Below are 10,845 nucleotides of genomic sequence, written 5' to 3' on the forward strand. Positions count from 1 at the left end.
TTGCATTTTGCTAAGTCACATAAGTGTAGGGCTTACACTTGTTAATTGTCGGGTCTTGGTGAGTGTTGTTGGACAGAGACCTAGGGGTGCAGGTACATAGATCCTTGAAAGTGGCATCACAGTGAGAGAGGGTGGTGAAGATGGCATTTGGCACACTTGCCTTCCTCACCGCATTGGGATGTCATATTGAGGTTGTACAGGATATTGGTACGGCCACTTTGGAGTACTGTGTACAGTTCTGGTTACCCTGCTATAAGAAGGATGTTATTAAATTGGGGAGGGTGCAAAAACGATTTCCAAGTATGTTGCTGGTAATGTTGGTTTTGAGTTATAAGGAGAGGCTGGGACTTTTTTCACTGGAGCGTAGGAGGATGAAGGGTGACCATATATAGCTTTACAAAATCGTGAAGGGGTATAGATAAGGTGAGTAGTAGAGGTCTTTTCCACAGGGCGGATGACTTAAAAACGAGGGGCATAATTTTAATATGAATTTGAATTAAAATAAAAATCTGGAATTAAAAGTTAAATAATTGTCAATTGTAATAAAAATCTATTTGGTTTGCCTTTACTGAAGGAAATCTGGTGTCCTCACCTGTTCTGGCCTTTGTGTGACTCCAGACCCACAATAATTGCCCTCTGAATTGGCTGAATAAGCCAGTCCATTGTATCCAAGAATTCATACATCTCAGAAAAGGAATAAAACTAGACATTGCAAACTACAACAACAACAACCAGCCCTATTGACCCCTGCCAAATCGTTATTGAGGGTCAGAGCCAAACCTGGGAGAGTTGTCTTACAGACAAGTCAAGCACCTAACATAGTCTGATACCTTATAATGTCCCAGACACCACCATCACTGTCCCTGGATATGTCCTAAACCACTGGCAGAGGTGGTAACACAGTGGTATATTATCAGGAGGGAAGAGTATAAACTGCAGCCAAGGCTTGAGGCCTATGCTTACCTGGGGCTCTGAAGCAGCACTTCTGAACTTGGGACTGTAAGAGCACTGCCCTAACCCGTGAGAGTGAGCACAAACCTTGGGACAGATAGCAGATTCATTAGTTGGGGGTACAGCTGAATTTCTGTTGCTTCTCTGGCACCAGAGTCACTTGTGTTATAGAGTGACTACAAGGCATTCCACTGAGGAGAGGAGCCAGAGGTTGTGGTCTGTATTGGCACCAATGACTTTGATAAGTTAGCAAACAGGGCCACAAATGTTGTGATCTCCAACTTGCAGCTTATCCCACAAGCTCTGGAGCAGCAAGCTGCATTTTCCAACTCTGCTGCAGCCATTGAGATGAGACTCGCTGGGCAGTGATGAGTGGCCGATTCACTCGGATTCTTGCCTGTTTGCAGCATCACAGAAACACAATCTCCTCTTGTTAACATGCAAGCAGTGCAGAGGTAGCAGGATAAGGCAAATGAATGTGTATCAACAGATGAGTACAGGAGGGAAGGCTTTGGAGCCCGGGGACTAGCTCTGGGGAAGATGGCACCTGTCCAAGTCAGGTACGTTGCGCCTGAACAGAGTTTGGAGTGAGATCCTTACAGAGCATTCTGTTAGTGCTGTTGGGAGGGCTTTAGATTAACTTGGCAGAGGTGTGGGAACCGACAAGGAACAGTAGAGGAGAATACAAGGGCTTGGAATACACAAGCTACTGCAGAGAACAGTAACTGACTCTTATGGATGAGGTTTCCATCAGACCCTTCCCTAGCTGGTTACTGCCTTTGTGGTAGCTTGTACATTTTCTTGCCTACCACATTGCCTTGTTGGTAACAGCAGTATCTTTTGATTCTGGCCAGCTAAACAAGCTGGAGATAGACCTCGCAAGACGGCCATGTGATAGGACTAGTTTAGGAACATGGTTGGTGTGGGCTAGTTGAACAGCAAGGTCTGTTTCAATACTGTGTGTCTATGACTCCTCCACTTGCAGTGCCTGACAAGACTGGCAAAGGTACTGGAGAGGTTGTCCCTTGGGATTGCACCAATACCCCAGGGTGATAGCCAAAAGACCCAAAAAAGGGAGAGGTTGTCCCTTGGGATTGCACCAATACCCCAGGGTGATAGCCAAAAGACCCAAAACACCAGGACATAGATAATCAAGTAACTCAGGCTGAAGAATTTTTAAGCGAAAAAGGACGATCCAAATATCAGAGCGCTGGGATTAGGGCGGTGGAGATTATCATTGTCTTAATAATGATTGCTGATGAAGAGCTGGGTAAGGAGAACACAACAGCAATGAAGTGAAATGTGAGAAAGTCTAAAAGGCGCAGTGGAGTGAGTAACACCAGGTCAAGGAAATAATGGGTCAAAAGGAAAGGGACGTTCAGAGAATCTCCATTGTTTTATAACGGGGATAGATGACAACCAGCCTGGCAAATAATGGGCACACCAACCATATTGTTATGTCCCCTTTCCAAACAGGAATTTGAAAGTTCAGAAATGAAGTTAAATTCGAAGTTCAGCACGAAGGTGAATATTGGTAAATCTGCACAGGTCAGAGGGATGACAGATAATTCATTGCCCCATAGGGGAGGAGGAGGAGGAAGAGGTTAACATAGTCATTATGAGAATAGACCCAAAGAGTGCAGCAGGTCCAGACGGGATGAAACTGGACAATATCCAGAACGAGGAAGCCAGATGTCTACCTCTGCTCTTTCCTGTGGCCGAGATTGAGCATGTCTCCGGAATCCCTCAGTAAGAGTCCAGCTGATCATTAGAAAAATTTTTCAAAATAATCAGCAATGTCACAAGCCAATTTCTCTGTCTTCTGCTCCATACAAATGGATGGTATTTGTTTTATAATGAGGACAAAAGGCTAGGATTACCCATAATCCCTGCTGCTGTCGATAGGCAAAGAGAATCACCTGAGGTTCCAGGAGATCCCATGAAGGCCTCTCTTCAGTTGTTAGGGAAGAACAACTTGGAGATTGTAGAGGGATTGAGTGAGCTGGAGATGCTGGAAGAGGTTGAGGTACCACGTCTGCAGTTGAAGAAGCTGAGTCCCAGGTATCCAAGTCCACAACATTTTACACCAGAGGTAGTGCCATTAAGTAACTACAGAAAGTGAAAGGGAAAATGGCCAAATGAATGGAGCTAAGGATCTGGGCTTAGTTATTTAAAGAGTGACTGTCTTAAATACTTGAATGAAACCTTATAATAATAGTACATCAAGACTAATTAATGAACTATTATGATGCAATTGATATCCAACTAGGATAACTTTATCTAGAGGTAGACCACAAATACAAACAGGGTGTCAAAGATGTGAAGACCCAAAGGGAACAATAGGATATCTTTCAGGTAGAGATTGTTCATTCATTAAGAATGCATGAAAATAGAATAAAGATTGCTGACGTTACAGGGAGAGTATGGATGGACAACAGCACCAGTGGAAACCAGATGAAATTTAAGAACCAAGATATCGCAGTCATGGACATGATGATTTATGTTGAAAATAACAATAAATGTTTAGGTGGTGCCTGGAATGAGAAAGCCATGTAATACAATCATCATAACTAAGAAATGAAGGAGCTCACTGGAGATTCCTCATGTAACTACTTTGGATTAGTTATGGGTGCAAGGGAGAAATGGTACAAACAAAAAATAGTCTGGATGTACATTTGCTTGCTGTGATGGAAGGTTCGTTTCCAGACATTTCATCACCATACTGGGTAACGTCATCAGTGAGCCTCCGAATGAACTACTGGTGATGTAGCCCACTTTCTATTTATATGTTTAGGTTTCCTTGGGTTGGTGACGTCATTTCCTGTGGTGACATCATTTCCTGTGGTGACATCATTTCCTGTTATTTTTCTCAGGGACTGGTAAATGGGATCCAAGTTGGTTTTTGTTGATAGAGTTCTGGTTGGAACGCCATGCTTCTAGGAATCCTCATGTGTGTCTCTGTTTGGCTTGTCCTAGGATGGACGTGTTGTCCCAGTCAAAGTGGCGTCCTTCCTCATCTGTATGTAAGGACACTAGTGAGAGTGAGTCATGTCTTTTTGTGAATAATAGTCTGCTAAGGTTTCTTGGGATTTAATGCTTTAAACAAACGATATCTTGGGCAAATGACTTAACGATTGCCCAGATGTTTGAGGTCTTGCCAATTTTCAAGAACAGATGAAGGTGACCATAATTTGTAATTGATACATGGCCTTTCATTGTAGTAATATTTTTAATATAACATTTAGTTGAAACAATATAGAATGTTGTATATAAAGTAGATACAGGGTGATGGGTTAAGGAGACAAGTATCAAATGATGTAAGTATCTTTAGACAGCTGATCAGAATGGCTTTGAGTCCCTGTTGGTGGGTGATATTTGTTGTTTGGTGAATTTAGCCCCTTGGGCCTATCTTTTTCTGTTCTGCTTGGTATTGGCTGCAAACCTCCAAGGTTAGATTACTTAGTGTGGAAACAGGCCCTTCGGCCCAACAAGTCCACACCGACCCACCGAAGCGCGACCCACCCACACCCATTCCCCTACATTTACCCCTTCGCCTAACACAACGGGCAATTTAGCATGGCCAATTCACCCTAACTTGCACATTTTTGGACTGTGGGAGGAAACCCACACAGACACAGGGAGAATGTGCAAATTCCACACAGCCAGTCGCCTGAGGCGGGAATTGAACCCGGGTCTCTGGCACTGAGAGGCAGCAGTGCTAACCACCTTGCCGCCTCCAATTTGTACAAAGGATGCAGACTAACAAATGTGCAGGGAAGTTACTGAAAAATACCCAATGTTATAGAATAGATAATGCAGGGGACTTCAATTACCCAAACACATAACCGGAACACTGATAGATCGTGTTCCAAGATCGTGTTTAAGAAACTTTCCAACAGCAGTCATGTTTCCAGTCCAGGAAGGAAGGAAACATTCTTTAGAAATGGAGTATGCCAAGTGGATCAAACGATAGTGAGGGAACATTTAAGAGGCAGTGATCATTGTATCACAAGGTTCAGGATGGTGTTGAAGAATGATGAATAGTAATGTAGACCAAAAACAAATCAGTTGGCAGAGAACTGATTTCACTGGGGCAAGAGCAGAGCTATGTGGGATTAACTAGATTAAGGGATCTGCCAGAAATCCAGTAGCTGACCAAAGGATCACTTTCAAAGGGCTGATGGTTTGAGAGAACGTATCGCATGTGTACTCAAACGGGAAAGGTAGGACAGACAAATCCAGAATTCCCAGGTAATCAATTAGCATGAGAGAAAAAGTGGCATGTGACAGGTTAAGGCAGAAAAAACACAAACTGAAAATGAACAGATGTCCTGAGGTCTTAATCTTTCATACCTAATGGACCAAGGGTGAGGTGCCAGAAGATTGAAAGAAAAAAGTCACAAACATTAGTCTTGTTCAAGAAAGGTTGTAAAGATAATCCCAGCAATTACAGACAGGTTAGCCAAACTTTGGTGGTGGGGGAAACTTCTAGAAACAATTATTTGGGATCGAGCTAGTGGTCACATGGTAAAAGGTGGATTGACTAGGAAGAGTCAGCTGTGATTTCTAAAGGCAAAATGGTGTTGAACTAACTTAATAGGTAACAGGTCAATAGGTCAATGATGGTACCACTGTTGATGTGGTATATATTGATTTTCAAAAGGAATTTAAATAAATTTCAGTGTTTAAATAAATTATTTTCACTTAACATTGAGTAGTTTGACCAGTTGCATTGCATCAGGAACACAGCACTTCACACTCTCTTATCTTGAAGGCAAACGTCTAGGCTACCTTATTCAAATAATATGAGAGAGTCTTGTCTGGTCCATTGCATAGCAAGATGTGAATACATTGGAGACACTAGAAGGGAATTACAGGAATAAGAAACTTCAGCGATGAGGATAGATTAAGGAAGTTGGGACAGTTCTCCTTGGAAGGATGGCTGAGGGGCGATCTGAAAATGAAAGGATTCTGGGTATTCCAAGATGGAAGATGGGAAAAATTTCTGCCCGTAACAAGCAGCACCTTTTTTGAAGATTTTAGGCATTGGAGGTGATTTCCTTAATTTCTAGAAGCAGCAATTACTGTTTTATATGCTGTTGCATTGTTTTGGAACTTTGAAAAAAACGTTTAAAAATGGCACTTTTTAAAGGTAGAGGAACAAAGGCAGTACATGGTGGGGTCAGTGATGGTCAGAGAAAGAGAGAGAGAGAGAGAAAGAGAAAAAGAAACCCACACTGCTCCCTGACTCAGCAGTGAACCTGCACTGTTACTGCCTTTGCTGTTTAATTCATGTATCTCTCAATGTCGGAGTGCGTCTAGGAAAATTCACAAACAGTGAAATTCACAACTAATCTTAGAAGAATCTGTTTGGGAGAGGTCACAGCACAGAAACAGGTAAGTGAATAGTTTTAAATGTGGCCTTGCTGTAAGTCTGCAGTAGTGAGTAGAGTGGGTTCTTTTTTGATTATGTTTTATTGAGATATGTCTTTTGATTAAAATTTAAAATATAAGCCATAAGTATTAAGTTAGCCTGGAGCATTGTTTTGGAGAAGAACAAGATGGTACTATTTTCTGGGTCTGCAGGTTGGAAGAAGCAAAAGTGGCCTTTAGTAAAGTGAAATGGTCTTCTTGTCAGGTGTGGGAGTTTAGGGAGTGTTTACATGTTACTGAGGATTATATCTGCAATCCTATCAGATCAAATGGATCGGTTGGAGCGACAGTTAGGGGCAATGAGGAATTTACAAGAACAAGGGAATGTGATGGATGGCAGTTATAGGAAGGGAGAAAAGTTGCAGATAAGTCACATTAGATGGGTTAGCTCCAGGAAAGGTAAGAGAGGTAGGCAGGTAATACAGGAGTCTTCTGTGGCTATCCCCATTTCAAATTAGTATGCTGTTTTGGAAAATGTAGGGGGTGATAGATTCTCAGGGGAATGTGGCATGAACAGCCAAGTTTCTGGTATTGAGACTGGCTCTAATGCAATGAGGGATATGTCAGGATCCAAGAGAACGATTGTGTTAGGGGACTCTCTAGTCAGAGGCACAGACAGACGTTTCTGTGGCCAGCAGCAAAAAATCAGATTGGTGTGTTGCTTCCCTGGTGCCAGGATCAAGGATGTCTCAGAGAGGGTGCAGAATGTTCTCATGGGGGAGAGGGGCCAGCAGGAGGTCATTGTCCACATTGGAACCAACGACATAGGAAGGGAAAAGGTTGAGATTCTGAAAGTGGATTACAGAGATTTAGGCAGGAATTTAAAAAGGGTGTCCTAGAAGGTATTAATATCTGGATTACTCCCAGTGCTACGAGCTAGTGAGGGCAGGAATAAGAGGATAGAGCAGGTGACTGCATGGCTGAGGAGCTGGTGTGTGGGAGAAGGATTCACATTTTTGGATCATTGGAATCTCTTCTGGGGTAGAAGTGACCTGTACAAGAAGGACGGATTGCACCTGATTTGGAAGGGGACTAATATACTGGCAGGGAGCTATGCTAGAGCTGCTCAGGAGGATTTGAACGATTAAGGTTGGGGGGAGTTGGTGGTACCCAGGATATCCTGACGAAAGGGATCAATCTAAGACAGGTACAGTTGAGAAAAGAAGCGAGTCAAAGTCAGGGCAGGCAGGGACAAAGCAGAGAACAAGGTAATTAAATCCTGAGGGGCATGGATAGCGTAAATAGAAAATTAATGCATTTTAATTTATCAGGCCCTTCGGTCCAACCAGTCCATGCCGACTAGATATCCCAACCCAATCTAGTCCCACCTACCAGCTCCCGGCCTATATCCCTCCAAACCCTTCCTATTCATATACCCATCCAGATGCCTTTTAAATGCTGTAATTGTACCAGCCTCCACCACTTCCTCTGGCAGCTCATTCTGTACACGTACCACTCTCTGTTTGAAAAAGTTGCCCCTTAGGTCTCTTTTATATCTTTCCCCGCTCACCCTAAACCTATGCCCTCTAGTTCTGGACTCCCCCACTGCAGGGAAAAGACCTTATCTATTTGGTCAGCATGGATGGGTTGGACCGAAGGGTCTGTTTCCATGCTGTCCATCTCTATGACTCTATGCCCCTCATAATTTTGTAAACCTCTAAAAGATTACCCTCAGCCTCCGACGCTCCAGGGAAAACAGCCCCAGCTTGTTCAGCCTCTCCCTGTAGCTCAGATCCTCCAACTCTGGCAACATCCTTGTAAATCTTTTCTGAACCCTTTCACGTTTCACAATATCCTTGCTCAATTCACATGCTCAACAAATGGTTTTTCTGTTTATTGGACATTCCCAGAAGTCTGCTGTACTCCCCAAGTCGGAGAACCTACTGTTCGAAATCTGTGCTCTGATTTCAGCCACATCCAGAACCACCCCTCCACCCTGTCGCCGCCATTACCCACGTGAAGATCTCACCCCATTCCCCCACCCTCTCCAGTCTGACCCTGCTCTGGAACCCAACTCTTCCACATTGACCGGGACGCACTGTCACCCTTCATCTCTCCTACTGTTGAATCCTCCAACGCTGCCTCGGATTCCACTGAAAGGACTGGGACTGGCCTCGACTTCCTGGGAACTCCCACCCCCATTCCGGACTCCGCCCACTCTCCAATCAACATAAGAACTCTGATCCCCAGGGTCACTTCTGGGTCCTACTGCCCATCTACAACTAGCCAGCACACCAGCTCTCCATCATCACCTGCCCAGTCCCACAATGCCCCCTACCCCTCCACCTCTCCTCTCTTCTCCACCATCCAACCCTTACCTATTACATCCTATTGCCCACTTCCCCTCCTTTCCTTTACCCTCATGACCTCCCCAAAACCCCACCCCTGAGCCTTGCCACATATTCACTGTCCCCCTCCCGACCTTGAACTCTGAAGGGGAACAGTCCATCCTCAGGAAAGGGCTCATGTTCATGCCCCTCCACCCCACCTCGACGAGTTCCGCCATGATGTGGAGCTCTTCTTGCACCGCCTTTGCATCTTCGTCTCTGACAAAGATTCCCAACCTCCTTCCGAGGATCCCTTCTCCCGCCTCCAACCTTCTGCTTCCCCTTGGACACCCCCTCCATCCCGGCCTCTTAACTTTCCCGGACCTCTTCATTGCAGACCGCTGACGTGACATCAACCACCTCAATTTCTCCACCCCCTTCCACCCCACCCCATTCTCTCCAAACAGGCAACACTCCACTCACTGTGCACCAATCCACATTTCACCATGAAACCCGCTGACAAAGGCTGGGTGGTGGTCTGGAGAATGGACCTCTCTGTCGCAGAGGCCGAACGCCAACTCTCTGACACCACATCTTAACTCCCCCTTGCCCACGACCCCACTGCGACCCATCAGGCCAAAATCACTCGCATTGTCTGTGCCCTCATTGCCTCTGGTGATCTCCCCTACACTGCCTCCAAACTCATAGTCCCCCAGTCCCACACTGCCCGGTTCTACCTACTCCCCAAGATCCACATGCCCAACTACCTTGGCCGACCCATCGTCTCGGCACGCTCCTGCCCCACCGAACTCATCTCGCCTTACCTCAACTCCATCCTCTTCCTCTTGGTTCAGGCACTTCCCACCTACATCCTCGGTACAAACCACTCTCTTCAGTAAGTTCCAGTTCCCCAGCCCTCAGCGCTTTATCTTCACTATAGACATGAGTCCTTATACGCGTCCGTACCCTACATGGATGGCCTCCAGGCCCTCCACTTCTTCCTCTCCAACAGACCCATCCAGTCCCCTTCACCAATACCCTCTTCTGCCTCTCTGAACTGGTCCTCACCCTCAACAATGTTTCCTTTAGCTCCTCCCATTTTCTCCAAATCCAGGGTGTGGCCATGATACCCGGATGGGCCCCAGCTACGCCCTGCCTCTTTGTCGTACAGTCCCTCTTTAGTACCTACACAGGCACTGTGCCACAACTCTTCCACCGTTGCAGTCATCGATGTATTGGTGCAGCATCCTGCACCCAGGCTGAACTGGAGCAGTTCATCAACTTTGCCCACAACTTCCACCCTGCCCTCAAATTCACTTGGTCCATCTCAGACACCACCTCCCCTTTCTTGACCTCTCCATTTCTATCTCTGGCAACAGTTTCCAGATGGACTGGAGACTCCCATAATTAACTGGACTCTGCTTCCTCCCACCCAGTATCCTGCAAGAACTCCAACCTGTTCTCCCAATTCCTCCCCCTCCGCTGCATCTGCTTGGACATGGAGACGTTCCACTCCCAAGCATCCCAGATGTCCGCCTATTTTGAACAATGTGTTTTCCCCCCCCACCCCTCCATCATCCAGACAGCTCCCCACCGTACCACCACCATTCCTGTTCCACTGCTCTAAAACCCATCTTCCAACACAATAAAGACAGAGTTCCCCCTTGTCCTCACCTACCACCCCACCAAGCCTCCGCATCCAATGCATCATCCTCAAACCCTTCCACATTCAGGGCCCCAAACTGTCTCACCTGGAAGGACTGAGGTTCACCTGCCTCTCCTCCAACCTAGTTTACTGCATCAGGTGCTCCTGATGTGGTGTCCTCTACATCGGGGAGACCAAACGTAAACTTAGGGAACAGCTCACTGAGCATCTCAGCCGGGCCTGCAGGGATCGGCCTGACCTCCCAGTCACCACCCATTTTAATTCCCCTTCCCACTCCCCTCTGACACGACCATCCTTGGCCTCCTCCATTGCCACAATGGATCAGACCGCAAATTGGAGGAACAACACCTCATCTTCCACCTGGGCAGCCTGTAGCCAGGAGGACTCAACATTGAGTTCTCCGATTTCAAATAACCTCCCTTCTCATCCCCTCCCTTCCAGCTACGAACTGGATCAATTCTTCCCATTGACCAACCCAGGTCATACTCTCTACCTGTCTTCACCTATCCCCACCCCTCTCCACACCCC

The sequence above is a fragment of the Chiloscyllium plagiosum genome, chromosome 5 (genome assembly GCF_004010195.1).
Source record: "Chiloscyllium plagiosum isolate BGI_BamShark_2017 chromosome 5, ASM401019v2, whole genome shotgun sequence".
NCBI classification, from domain to species: Eukaryota; Metazoa; Chordata; class Chondrichthyes; order Orectolobiformes; family Hemiscylliidae; genus Chiloscyllium; species Chiloscyllium plagiosum.